The sequence below is a fragment of the Lissotriton vulgaris genome, chromosome 4_1, assembly GCF_964263255.1.
Source record: "Lissotriton vulgaris chromosome 4_1, aLisVul1.2, whole genome shotgun sequence".
Taxonomy (NCBI): Eukaryota; Metazoa; Chordata; class Amphibia; order Caudata; family Salamandridae; genus Lissotriton; species Lissotriton vulgaris.
In genome coordinates this window covers 1,640,985,408-1,641,000,472 of record NC_141691.1, presented here as the reverse complement: position 1 = coordinate 1,641,000,472, position 15,065 = coordinate 1,640,985,408, and the positions used below count along the sequence as shown (strand labels likewise).

General features: G+C 43.2%; 1 protein-coding gene and 1 long non-coding RNA gene across 2 annotated transcripts in view; one reads left to right on the top strand and one right to left on the bottom strand.

The window, feature by feature from the left end:
• The window catches only part of LOC147724345 (uncharacterized), a 2,209,372-nt gene that overhangs the window by 1,186,495 nt on the left and 1,007,812 nt on the right, over window positions 1-15,065 (bottom strand). The window lies entirely within an intron of this gene.
• The window catches only part of LOC147724347 (uncharacterized), a 31,840-nt gene that overhangs the window by 15,368 nt on the left and 1,407 nt on the right, over window positions 1-15,065 (top strand). The window contains exon 2 of the long non-coding RNA XR_015310090.1: window positions 14,360-14,473. This is a non-coding gene — a long non-coding RNA (uncharacterized LOC147724347). The remainder of the gene's footprint in view (window positions 1-14,359; window positions 14,474-15,065) is intronic.

Sequence of the window (15,065 nt, the reverse complement as noted above, 5' to 3'; positions counted from 1 at the left end):
GACACCTAGGAGTCCAGGTGAAATGGTTCATTGATTTTATTTGATTTCACATTGAATTGTACCATTTCAGTAGCAAATATTTATAATGGTCCTGACGAAGGCAGAGGATAGTAGTGTCCTGATTTACTGCTCAAACATGTTGACCACGTAACCATAGTGGCAGATATTTGTTAGAGCTGCCATTTTTTTGCACTTTTTTTAATCTTCGGCAATTGAGCGATAATAATAAACTCATGTTTCTCTCACTTACCCAATTTTAACTCACCAATTATTTCACTTATTTCACGCACTGCAACTTTCTTATTTTTTTACCCATCATTTGACACCATTACTTAACATCTTTAAAAGTGATCCTGTGCTTCATAAATAGATGTAGGACGTGTCCACCTAGTCCTAGTAACCATCTTTTATGATTCACGATGGGAAGGTCGTAAGGAAGCCCAGATGATGACTAGGGCGGTATCGAATGGTGACTGATGGGTATCCTTATTCATAAGGTGATCCTCTGATTTATTTACACACTTATTTTGTTGGTTTACGTCTTTTTAAGGAAGATTTGCTGTTGACAGACCCGTGGACACTCTGTGTATACTATGTTCATTATTGGGGGCTATGTCCATGCCAGGTCTCTAAATATGCCCTAGGACCCTCCCCTATCGGTTTGTGTTTCTCGGGGACACAGTGAGACTACAAACACTGAGCAAGTTATTGCGTACAAGAGAGTATTTATTGGTGGGATTTGAAAGCAGTATGTTGTAGCCATTTAGTTGCATACAAACATAGTCAACATTTATACTGTAGTCATGTATAGTCATGTATACTATAGTCTATACTATAGTCTCACTGTGCCCTCCATTGACCCATTATCCACACTATTAAAACATTATTACCTTCTAACAGTCATTGATGATTTTTGGTCATCTAACATGAATTAGATTAATCGGTGGGAAATAAAAAAAACGAATCCTGTATTCGGGACTACAAAGGATTTAAAGAATTACACATAATCGAAATGGTTTTTAAAAAAAATCTCCTTAGCTTCTCGGTTTATGGAGGTAATAAACAACATTGCTTCTCTTCAGAAGAATTGGGGACCTGTTGCAGCTGACTACTGTATACAAAATAACATAATTGAAACCACAAATGCAAAAAAATATTTTCTGAGGTACCACAATGATAACAAGCATTAACATAATATGAATGGGGATGGGAGAAATAAAGAAGATTAATGGGATGAAGTAAACATACAAAAATATATATTTTTATTAAATCAAGTAGTTGAGCCACTTTTAAAAATCATACAATTTCTAGGGTTAGACACCCCTCAATGGAACTTCACTCAAGAGCATTTTATTTTACGTGTCAATTACTTCAAGAGTATAAACAGACTTTGCTTCTTGCACATTTTAATCCTAAAAATAAATCAGAAAGAGCACCTGAAGAAGCCAGCCCTCAGGTCAAGGGCAGATACACATTTGTGGCTTCTCCCAACAAAGTTGCTGCAATTGAACTATCTCTCTCGATGGAGTCAGAGAGAACCTTAACATTTCTTACTGTAATGGCAGAAGGAGCCTCTCTTATTGAACGTTTGTCATTATGACATTGGCTGCTGCTCCCACTGAACTTGCTTCTGATTCCACAAATGTTTCAATGCAGCCTGGTTCAAATTACATGTACAAAAATCAAATTTGTGAGGGTAAGTTCCCAAAAGTTTACCAAGAATAAAATCCCCAAAGCAAGAATGCAAAGTGTGGGGGAATTTTTGCTGTCACAAATGTAAAGATTGAGCCGGGTCTGCAGTCATTTTTGGTCAAACCTGTCAGGAGAGTAGGTATCCACCAACAAATTTAAAATAATAATACAAAGAAGATGATGATGAAGAAAAATAGGATTATAACATGATCTGCAGTACCCTTAGTTATAAGCTTGTCAGTATTCTTATACCACTTGCATTATTTTGTCATCCTGGAAAACCGTGGGAATTTATTGCTGTCAATGGTTGAGGTAAGAGTCTTTCCTGGGTGTTAATAGGGAGGGCCCACCTTCATATTCAAAAGGGCATACAGAAAGTTTTTTTTTCCTTATGGTGATACATACTTACTCTGGAGAAAATAAAAATGAAACATGTGAATGACTGTCTGACTGTCTATCGATATTTGAACAGCACATTATCCAGGTGGTTTTCTTGGCACTGCTGACCTAAAGTACTGCCTTAGACCAAATAAGGCTTTCATAGGAGTTAAATGCTGCAGCCTTTTGGGGCCCCTTATGGGAGGTTGAAATTGTCAGAAAGCAAAGAACATAACACAGGCAAATGTAGATGGAAATTCCTTAGACATTGCGGCCAGTCTATCCAGAAGGATGTGAAGGACAGACTGTGGCATCAAAAACATGAAAGAGATCCACCATTATTTACATCACCATCTGATTTTCATCTTCCATCCATAATGTGTCACCCCAGAAACAAAAAAAAGTTATGCCAATCCAATGCTCTAGGCAAACCAAACTGAAGAGGTGATACATTGGTGGTGGAATCCAAGAGAGCTTGAAGAAACTCCATCCACCGTTATACATTTTTTAGCAAACACGGGTAGTTGTTGATAATTGGCAAGGATTATGGAGTCAAGATTGCCTTTATTTTACAAGAAGAATCACTGGCTAAGCTGTCAACAGAGGAATGATTACAATCGCTTTGATAAATATTTTGACCTTAGTAGTGATGCTGGTGGCAAAATACATTTTTAGAGTGATATCAGTTTATGAATGAAAAATACAATAGTGAAGAATAGTCAGAAAGGTGAGATAGTGAGGCTGAGCTGAAAAGAGAAGGAGCAACAGAGAAATGAGAGAGATAGAGAAAAAGAAGCAGAGATAGAAAATCAGAGGTAGGAAAAATAGTGCGAAGTAAGGACAGATTTGAGTTAGAAATGGAGAAGGGAAGTGGACTAGTGATGCAGAGAATAAACAGTAAGGTACAATTAGCCAAATTGAATGTTGGATTCAAGATTGCCTTATTTTACAAGAGGGATTACCAGCTAAACTGTCAAAGGAGAGGATGGTTACAACCTCAAATACAAATTGTAGGAAAGTAGGATCTGCTTTCTTGGTTACCCCCACATTTTGCTAGTGTCAGTTTGTTTTATAGACTAGTCTGACTAGGATCCTGTTAATCAGGTCCCCAGTCACTGTGCATCCTCCATAAATTGACCATGGTAGTAGTGTTGTACATCCACAATTGGCTACTGGTGTGCCCTTGTAAGTCCCTAGTATATGGTACTAAGGTACCCAGGGTATAGTGGTTTACCATGGGCTGCAGTATGTAGTGTGCCACCCATGAGAGACTGCTCAAACTGTGACTACAGGCCTGCCATTGCAGCCTGTGTGAGTTGGTGCTTTCACCTCTCAGTACAGATATACGTTTTCTTATAACTGAGGTCACTGCACTTAAAACCTTTAAGCTACCCCTATGGCAGGCCTTTGAGTCTTGAGGGCAGGGTGCTTGGTTTTAACTGTGATAGTGTCCCTGCATGAGCAGGAAACCACTGCAAACCCGGCAGTCAATTCTCCAGGCTTTGCTAGTGTGGCCAGTCATTTGAATACATATAGTGCACATCAGTCATTACGAGATGTCTAACTATTTAGTGGCTGCACCGAATCCGGCCATGTTTGGTATCAAACATGTTGGAATCATACCCCCAACACTGATTCCAGTGCTGGAAATATGATCCCATGTACTGGGGAGGCTCCCTTGGGGTACCCCACTGTACTCCTCTGGTGACAGCCTTTCCGGGTCTGACAACAAGCTAGTCTTGCTTCCGACCACAGACACAATTCTGCCATCCTGCTGCTGAGCCAAGCCTGAGAAGGTCACACAATAGGTTTCCTGTTACAGGGAGGTGTAACCACCTCCCAGACAGGACTTAGAGTAATGGGCTGGGATGGGGTAGCCATCCGCTCCACCAGACTGCTATGAAGGGCACTTTTGATGCCGTCCTTACATACTCCAGTTGGACCCAGTTCTGAGAGCCCTTGGCTCCAGCTCTGGTTTGAAACTGGATAAAGGACATGGAAGTATACTCCCATCTGTCCAGCCCCTCCTCTGTGAGGGACCCTTGAGTCATCCAAACCCTTTCCCTAGGCTACATAAGGGCTTACCTATGGGTGGCTCATCTGATTCTTTGTGGGACAAGACTCAAGCCTTAAACAACGTTACTCTTCCACAGTCTGGACACTTGGACTTTGCTAGACTTCACCTGGAACCAAGACTGCAACAAGGAAGACTCCTGCTGCTCCTGGTCTCGCTTTGCTGCAAGTCTCCTTTGTCATCTTTGGCTGTGCTTCTTCTAGTATCTTCAGCAGACCTTTGTGCATCAAGAACACCTGAAGTAATCTCCCTTTGAGTGAAGGAGTTACTCTCCTGCATCGGCAGGCACCACAACAAAGCTGACTGGTCTGCTGCTCCTGACTTCCCATGGACTTCAAAAGGCTCAGCAACACAGGTGGTGGTTCTGCAACTCCGTCGAAGTCTGAACTGACCTCTCTGCAACTTTGAGGCCACTATCCTTCATTGGAACTGCTGGAACCAAAGCCTGTGCACGGTGTTATCTTGCCATTGCCAGGCCTTGTTGGCTCTGCCCCCCAGAGATCTTCAGGCTACAAGAAGTTCCAGCCTCCAGCATATGCACCTGCCAAGTACAGCATCTTCACAACATCCTCTGCACCATGGGCCATCCTTTTTGATGAGTTGTGCGAGGTCCTCCTGTGGCTCCTGTGCCTTTGGCCTGTGGGTGCTCTTGAGGGTCTTCTCCAGCTTCATTGGGCTCCCCTGCTCGCTCGGGTTCTACTTTGACTCCCTGCTTGTGGTGACTCTCTTGGACCTTGCTGGTCCCAACTTTGCTCCTTCTTCGCTTCCCATGCCTTTTGCAGCTGCCAAGGCTGTTGGTGCCCCACCGAACACCGACCCCAGGTTCTCGACTTTCCACATGGGACAGCTCATGCATGACTCCTGGTCTTACTCAACATTGCCTGGTCCTCATCGGCAGCAACAAGGTCATCGTCAACTCACTTGAAATGTGCGTCATCGGTGGGCATTATTCTTCTGTGCCTCCTGGTCACCTCAGAGTGTCATAGACACTGTCCCCTCTGCTTAAAGGTCCTTCACTTTAATAATCCACCCTTGGATTCCACCGGACTCTTGCACAGTCTTTTCCAGCGGCATCTTTCCTGAAGCCCTCCATTGTGGTCTACAGCAGTTTCCGTTGTCCCTGGTGTAGGATCCTGGTCCCTTGGGTATCTGCAGGTGTGGGTACTCTCCAACCTTCTGTCTTCCACATGGTTTCTTCAGGGTCCACTGTGAAGGGTCCTTCTTCTTAAAACTCCACCTCCGACTTACCCATTGACTTCTACTGGACCCACAGATGTGATTCCACTCCGCACAGAGCATACGTGGCGTTCCTGGGTACTTACCTTGGGTTGGTTCTTTGTGTCCCCAGCTCCTCAGAGTCTCCTGGTCCAAGTCCCGACTTTGGCCGCAGTTCGCATTCCACTTTCTTAGTATATAGGTTTGGTCACCCCCTGGAGATCACTGTAGTTTGTGCTTACTTACCTATTTGCAATTGAACTATTGTTCTGCATTTGTGTTTATATCTCCGGGTAGGAGATACACCAATGTGATAGGGAGTGTTATGTAATAAATAGACATATTTTTATATATACATTGTGTGTTTTTTTTTCATTTAACCTAAACTACATGATTAAACTGGTAAAACAAGCTTTCAAGATAAGCCTGAAGGCTGCTCCCCACAGCTGCCGCTTTAAGAGCTTTCAAAAGTTTATCAAAGACCACTAACATCACCAAAAGGGTTGCCTGGATTAGTGCAAGGTGCTTCACTTAAATAAGTGTGCACCATATACTAAGCCATCCTCCTACACCAATAGTTTATTCATGGTGGTGAAGATAGTGGCAAAATACTTTTTGGGGCTGAGAAAATTAATGCTTTTGAAAGTAATTGCATAACAAGTGTTTTACCAAATGACAAGCTTCTTAAGGTAGCTTTCCTGTATAGGTACAAATTCCGGATCTGAATCTTTTCCATGCAGCTTTTCGCCCCTAATTAACGCAAGGTTTATTTGGGCCAAGACCATGAGGCAGCCATACTGATGTGGTCCTTGCCATTCCAGAACTGCAATAATTGGGTTTATGAAGTTGCCATATTGGACTGACTCGAATAGTATAGTATGTAGTACCGCACTAACAGAGTTTTATTCATACATGAGTTGAGAATTGTGTTACTAACTACCATGAGGCATTTTTGTGATATAAAAGTGTAGTCCAGTTATCTTGCTGGCTTGAACTGTACATCTCCACCTAGCAATACTAAATTAAGTGCATTTTTCAGGAAACATCAGTCAAATGTCTGGAAAGAATCTGTGGCCATCATACCGGACTGTCTTGAGAGTCAGACATAGATAGTGCTATGCATTTGTTACTGTATTAGTGTATGCGTGGCAAAAGTGAGGTACTATAAACCCATACTATTTGAGTCAGCCAAGTAGGGTTGCCTCATAACCCTAATTATCATATCACAGGCATGGTGAGGTAAGGTGATCACCAGTAAACATTCACTTACTTATAGATCTTAAGATGATCTGAGACCGTTCCACTGACCACCCTCTCTCAGGAACCCTGCCTAGGGCATAGAGAGGATAGGGAGTTGATAAGACAATACAACGTCCCATGTAGTGCACCAAATTGCCTCCTTTCTAAAGTATCCAATGTATGGTCTAAATTATTAACAATATTGTACATGGAACTCAGAAGAGGAACATTATTTAAGCACAACTATAGTGTGTTATGAATGTGTGTTCACTTGGTTGCCAGCGCAAAAGATATGATTTCTTAAATATTTGTATCGGTTCATAAAGGTTTGATAACTATGATGTGCACTAACTTTCTGATGATGTCTCCCTAGCAAATTTTACAGTTTAGACTACAAGTTGCAGAAACCAGGTAACCTCTGACATCTGATCTACACATGCAGAGCATCACCGCAATTCTGTTAACTGTTTACTAATATGTACACACCAGACACATTCTGGGGAATGTAGTCTAGGTAGGGGTAGACAGGACCCCCAGAACTGATGAAATGCCATGAGCCTTGTTAGGCTCTTTCTGGCATGAAACATGTTGACAATGTTGTCAGAGGGAGAAAAGATTAAACAAGTGTTGATGTCAACCTTGGACCATTTTAATCTAAAAGAGGCACTGACAGTATCATTGAGGCAAATTATAGTATTTCATCACTCATTGTGGACAGCAATAGAGTTGTATACTTGTGATATATATGGTCCCTCTCTGGGTCATATGATGAACCATAACACCAATGATGGGTCCTGCGTCCTAACAATAATATCAATGAGTCTATGAAGCTTTAGCTAGCACCTGTATCTGACTATTATCACCTGACAAACACAGTCAATCAGTCTGTACTTTTCTGTTTATTTTGGACAGTTAAAGTCAAGGGAGGGTGAAGAAACAGTTATACAATTCCTGTTGCTTCCTTTCTTGTGATTCATAGTCAAAAGCACCAGCTCCCTTTTAAAGTATGGCTCTAGTAACAAGGGGTATATCAGCTCAACAGCTAAAGATGTCTATAATTTGACCTAAAAACGAGATTAGAGCACCACACAACTCTTCCAGGTGATTTAATCCGTGCTTGGTTTCTTTTTACGGCAATTGGTAACTAAAGGAGCTTACATACATCCTACTTTTTATATTAGCATGGATGTATGGGTTATCATTGCAAAAGCATTACTTTTGATGCAAACAACAGAAAGAGGATCTACTTTGCATACAACCCTGCCTCCTTGTTTGTATATCAACGGAGTTTCAAAGTTATTATTAATATGCTGCTCATAGTTGTTTGTGGATATTACTATATAGTGGTTTACCTTGTCGACGAGACTGCTAAGCCAAAACAATGTGTACAAGACTTCACGCCTTTTATTTAAATTGCTCCGCAGTTTTCTAAAATGTGATCTAAGACAACATTTTTTGTATGTATGTATGTATGTATGTATGCATTATGTATGTATGTACTATGTATTTGTCTTTTATGATGTGGATCGAATAAAGACCTCTTGACTGACTGACTGTATGTATGTATTTATTTATTTATTTGCTTACACTGTAGTAGCAGATTCAGATTTCATGTTGCAAGATGGGACAGGAAAACAGGAAAAAACTTACAGAAAATTAAACTGTAAGGAATTGGGGTTCTGGTTGGCAGAGGTATACACCCTGTCCAAGTAGGAACCACAATCCTAGTCAGGGTAAGTGTAGTATACACTCAAAGTGTACATGTGCTCACCCTCTGGTAGCTTGGCACACTGCAGTCTGGCTAAACTAAAGAGGCAATGTGTAAAATATTTGGGCACACACACACACACACACACACACACACACTAACACAGTGAAAACACCACAAAGTACTCCACACCAGTTTAGAAAAGTAGCCAATATGTATCCGAGTAAAACAAGACCAAAATAAAAAACAAGCATTGGAAATGCAATAGGTCTCGCAGCATTAGAGTTAGTGCTTTTAGAATTGTTTATGGGTTTTTTTTGTAAATCTTTAGCATTTTTGTTTCCTGTAGCCAATGCTAAAGGTGAGTGAGTGAGTGTGAGTGAGGGGTTGAGGGTGAGTGAGGGTGAGGGGTTGAGGGTGAGTGAGTGAGGGTGAGTGAGGGTGAGAGGTTGAGGGTGAGTGAGGGTGAGTGAGTGAGGGTGAGTGAGGGTGAGTGAGTGAGGGTGAGTGAGTGAGGGTGAGGGGTTGAGGGTGAGTGAGGGAGGGTGAGGGTGAGTGAGGGTGAGGGTGAGTGAGGGTGAGGATGAGTGAGGGTGAGTGGTGAGGGTGAGGGTGAGGGGTTGAGGGTGAGTGAGGGTGAGGGGTTGAGGGTGAGTGAGGGTGAGTGAGGGTGAGGGTGAGTGAGGGTGAGGGTGAGTGAGGGTGAGGATGAGTGAGGGTGAGTGAGGGTATATACCCAGCTATGTCTTCGTAGTTGTAAAATGTAGTTGAACCTTGCACTGGTAGGCATTCAATTTAACGTGCTACCATAGATATGCTTTCAGAATATTAAATTCGAAATTTACTTTGATTTTGCGTACTTTTGCTGTAAAAAATGTTATTGCCATGTAAATACCTCTTCAATTGCATTCTTGAAAATAAATATTAACCTCTATGAAGTTAAATGTGTATAAATTACCTGTAATTTAAAAAAAAAAAGAAAACAGTATTGCTCGGGTTTCCGTGCTTTTGGCATTAAACAGACAATGTGTAACCCAGAGATATTTTTAACAGCTCACTTCCCACTCAAATCGTATGAATACAATTGCTTGCAAGGCACTGAACACATGCAAGGGTTAGTTTTAGCAAGATGCTGAGAGCAGATCTTTTTATTTCATGCACTGAGTTCAGATGCTTGACTAATAAATCTAACGTACGGTTATGCACATATGATGTAATTAATTTGCTCTAAGTTCTGATAAATATAAACCAAGAGCTCTAAGAAGGTCCTATAAAGTAAAATAATGCTACGTATACAGACTACTTGGTAATCATTGCTGTGCTGTTGCCAAACCAAACCATCTAAACGGAATGTAGCTATAGATTATGGTTGATTTCTGGCCAGTGAAGAAACAAGAAATCATAACATTTGATTAAAGTGGCAGTTTGGCACTTATCATATGGCCGTCAAGTTGAACTGTCGGGGGCAACTTTAGCTGTCACATCAGACTAAAACAACATACCTATACAGAAAAAAAGCTTCCAACTGTGTTATACGCTTGATGTAGCTACTCTTAGCAGTGTAAATACATTACACCATTACCACTGTGAGGTACTCAAAAGTACACTGGCATGCAAGGAAATTATGAGGTCCTCCAGCACACCACTGGTTCGCGATCACAAAGTAGGTATGGCAAAATCAGTCACGTGCCTGGCAGACCCTGATGTGTGACTGCCACAGATCTAAAGGGGCAATATCCATGCTGCCCGATAAGCCAGAGTCATCTGAGAGAATTTAAAAACAAGGTCGCTGCGATTTCAGGACCGTGTACATCCATGCCATTGTAAAGGACGAAACTGCAACTGTTAACCAATGACTACGAGGCAATGAATGATCCATCTGTATTCAAAACGTATCCCAGCCTGTGGCAAACGTATATTTCACTGTTCCCTCGCATGTTATCAATTGCTTTCATAAATTACACAATATTGGGAGGTAAGGACATTTCAGTGACGAGAAGCCAACCAGTTATGTCACAGGAGACGAAAAATAAATAACAGCTGTTCTCTCACGGCACTTCCGCTCTCATGGCAGAGCTGGGCTGCAGGAACTCGGAGGTTAAGAAAAAAGAAGCCGGAGGGAAGAGAGGGGAGGGGGGAGGAGAAATGCGACACGGCGGGAAGGGGAGGGGGCGGAGCGGGTCAAATAAACAAAAAACAAGCTGGAGGGAAGAGAGGGGAGGGGGGAGGAGAAATAGACTAAAACAACATACCTATACAGAAAAAAAGCTTCCAACTGTGTTATACGCTTGATGTAGCTACTCTTAGCAGTGTAAATACATTACACCATTACCACTGTGAGGTACTCAAAAGTACTTTGGCATGCAAGGAAATTATGAGGTCCTCCAGCACACCACTGGTTCGCGATCACAAAGTAGGTATGGCAAAATCAGTCACGTGCCTGGCAGACCCTGATGTGTGACTGCCACAGATCTAAAGGGGCAATATCCATGCTGCCCGATAAGCCAGAGTCATCTGAGAGAATTTAAAAACAAGGTCGCTGCGATTTCAGGACCGTGTACATCCATGCCATTGTAAAGGACGAAACTGCAACTGTTAACCAATGACTACGAGGCAATGAATGATCCATCTGTATTAAAAACGTATCCCAGCCTGTGGCAAACGTATATTTCACTGTTCCCTCGCATGTTATCAATTGCTTTCATAAATTACACAATATTGGGAGGTAAGGACATTTCAGTGACGAGAAGCCAACCAGTTATGTCACAGGAGACGAAAAATAAATAACAGCTGTTCTCTCACGGCACTTCCGCTCTCATGGCAGAGCTGGGCTGCAGGAACTCGGAGGTTAAGAAAACAAGCGGTATAAGGGCATTATTATGCAGCCTGTTAGAGTTACAATCTACTACCTGGCAGCTGAGTGTTGTGGTATTATTGTGGGCGAGGAGGGTTATATACTGTAATTGCATTAATGGAGCGTTTATTAATCGCCAACGAACCCAAAATCTAGTCCTGCTTTCCGAATGACCAACGCATATGCAAATAACCACCACAGAAGTTGAGATTATGTAAAAATGGGCCATGCATATTCACTTTGGATATAATAAAAGCTGAGATGGTTTCACTATTTCGGATGAACACTTTTAGCGTCTGAGACATGATCCGTGTACGCACATGCCAACCTCCCTGTGCGCGCAGCCCTGGGCACCCATCTGGGCATAGCGAGCGCCGTGCCACCCTGCGCTCTCTTCATCCTCTGCCGTGTGAGGAGGTCGCAGAATCCAGGAAAGCTGCCGGCGTCCTACCGCCCCCTCATGTTTCGGGGTTTCCTTGGCAACGTGCTAATGAGATGCGTGTCACATGGCTGCTTAGGTCAATAACCACGAAGGAAATAAATAAACAACAACCGTGTGTACTGCATGTCGATGGCGAGGGCAGAGGCCAATGGGGGGACAGCGGGTGATTGGGGAAGCGCTAAGGCTGACGCAAACAGCGAGGGAAGGGGGGCCTTTGAGAGAGACGGCAGACAGGACCGGCGCCAGGAGATGGGGCCTCGGAGAAGCCTCTGTTGCAGACAGGATCAGCGGGGAGGGGGCGGAGAGGGGAGAGGTGAGACGAAGGAAGGGAGGGGAGGGGGAGGAGAAATGCGACACGGGTAAACAAAAATTTGTAGAGTGGGAAAGACGGACGGACGGAAGAGAGGGGAGGGGGGAGGAGAAATGCGACACGGCGGGGAGGGGAGGGGGCGGAACGGGGGCGGAGAGGGGAGAGAGAGAGTAGGCAAGGGTAAACAAACACGGACGTGCACGCGCCCGTGACTTTTAAGGTCAATGCGCATGCGCATAAGCTTAATGCGCATGCGCATTGACCTTAAAAGTCACGGGCACTGCAAGGAATCGCCACGATTCCTTGCAGTGTGGATAAAGTGTGGATAACTCGCAATAGTCTCGCTTGCTCGATGCGCATGCGCATCGACAGGCGAGACCTAAAAATCCAATCTACACTAGTCAAGATATGAATTTTGCAAGATTACATCTAAATGCAGTGCTTAGAAGTCAATAGGTCCAACTGATGCTAGGTGGTCACCTTGACTGGGGCAAATCCAAAAATTCAGTCTGACCGCACCGGAGCACGGGGTGGATACAGGAGGTATGCAGACTCACTGACAGTACCTTGGATGCATCGATGCTCAGGGAAGATGCATTGAAAGACGGGGGGTGATGCGTCTCTGTCGCAGGCAATGCGTGGTTTCCGAAGTCGGCAAAGTGGTTGATGCGTCGATGTCAAGAGCGAGCTGCGTCATTTCCAAGGTGTCGATGTGGAACCATTGGCTAAAGGCGATTCGTCATTTAGAAGCAATGCCGAGCCAGAAATTCCTTGGAGTCGGAGAGGGGGCATCGCAGACATTGGAGATGGTCTGCCCGAGACTCACACAGCAGCAGTAATTTGCAGGTGCTGCATTGGCAAAGTCGGGCTGAGCTGAGAGCTGGGGATATTGCATAGACCCCTCAGTGAGCGGTGTCCATGGCTTTGGCGAAGGCAGCAGCAATGCGGCAATTTCCCAGGGAATGCGCCGGTTCCAAATTACGCGCAGGATCGATGCAGTGGTTTCTTGGGTTGCAGCACCAAACACTCACTTCGAAGAGCCCAGGATAGATATGACACCACTTGAGAGAGCTGGACTCACAGCAAAGAAGCCCAATGCTGGTAGTAAGATGCAGGTGAAGTCTTGGATATCCATGAGACTTCAGCAACAGGAGTCAAGCCCAAACAAGCCCTTGGAGAACCTTTAGAGAAGCAGGATGTAGAGAGCAAAGACCAGTCTTCTCACCCCAGGCAAGGAGCAGAAGGCCAACACAGCAAAGCAAGCAGCAAAGTGGCAGCCCCCCCTGGCAGCACAACAGCTCGTCTTCCTTGCAGAATGTCCTCAATCCAGAAGTGTTCTGAGTATATGGTGTCAGTGGTCCGGTACCTATCGCCATTTTCGCCTAGTAGAAGAGAGACTTCAAAGAAAGGTATTTGTAGTGCACAAGACCCTGCCCTATTTTGACCTGGTTCCAGACACATTACAAGGGGATATGCAACTCTTTGTGTGGGGACAGGCAGAGCCCTATTCAGGGGCAAGTGTCAGCTCCTCCCTCTCTGTCTAGCTCAGGAAGACCCATCAGCCTGGTGATGGGCCATCAGGATATGCAGGGCACACCTCTGCTTCCTTTGTGTGTGACTGTGTAGAGGGAATGGGCAACGCCCAGCAATCATCCAACCCAGACATGTATTCTAGGGACATGCAGAAGCAAAGTAAGAAAACGCTAACTTTCTAAAAGTAGCATTTTCAGACCTGCAGTTTCAAATGCAAATTCATTAAAGGAAGTGTTTCTAAATTGTGACCGCAGCTACTCCAAACGTACTCTTCCTATCTTTTCCCAATTGGAACCTACACTTTTAAGGGGTTACAAGGCAGTTCCAATGATAACCTTTGCAAGAGATAGGCCTTGCTGTAGTGAAAATCGAATTTAGCAGTCTTTCCCTACCAGGACATGTAAAACTCCAAAATACATGTCCTGCCTTTGAAATACACTGCATCCTACCCATGAAGCTACCTAGGGCCTACATTAGCGGTAACATATATGTAGTAAAAGGGAAGGTTTGGGTCTGGCAAGTAGGTCAACTTCCCAGGTCGACATTGTAGTTTAAAACTGCACACACAGGCTCAACAGTGAAGGTCTGAGATTGGTTTGAAGGGCTACTCGTGGGTGGAACAATCAGTACTGCAAGCCCACTAGTAGTATTTGATTTACAGGCCCTGGGCACTTGTAGTGCACTGTACTACTGACTTATTAGTAAATCAAACATGCTAATCATGGAGAAGCCAATTGCCATTATATATTAGACTTAGAGCACATGCACTTTAGCACTGGTCAGCAGTGAACAAGTGCCTGGAGTACGCTACAAATTATAAGCTCAAGATTGTGTTGATTTAATCAGAATCTCACATAGAATACAACATGAATCAAAATATTTATTATATTAAGGTGTACCAATGTTATTTCCAGATGGTTAATTGAAAAACCACTACAGAAGGACAACCCCTGAAAATCTGCGTACCGTTGATAAGTGCACCTATCCTATCACGTATGCAGCATTTGCTCCTTGCTTAATTAAATTTGGTAAGTGATTGAGTGTAACCTTTGGGTATAATAAATGTTGTGCAGTGAGATCCTAAGCACTTATCCTTTATATATTTTTTAACAGTCCACTACAATAATACGTTGCTTTAGGTGGCTCCAGTGTACACTAATACACTGTGAAATCTTGACAATCTAAGGTTAAAAACTTTCATAAAATAAGAGAGATAACTAGTAAAGAAGTACCCCAACTGGTTATGTATAGCTTGGATTTTTTCCTTTTGTTTTTAAAGTTGTTTTTAGAAAGGCGGATATTAGTTCTCCAAAATCATGGTTTTTATTCGATGACCCCCGAATTAGAAGTGAGAGTCTTAATGCATTGTAGTGTCTCTCCAATTTTAAATTGAGGTACATAATAGAGTGGACTTCTCTGTAGCATTGATGTTACTTGATTGCAGAGAGTGAATATTGAACATTCATTTGCTTATTAATATAGATATTATTATAGAACAGGGGGTGACCCAATTAAGTCGAAGGACCTGGGTATCAAGTATTATAATGAACAAATGGTCCTTGACGAAAATTCAACATGTAACAAAATTACAGCCTTAGTTCAATGATTTTTTAGTCAGCT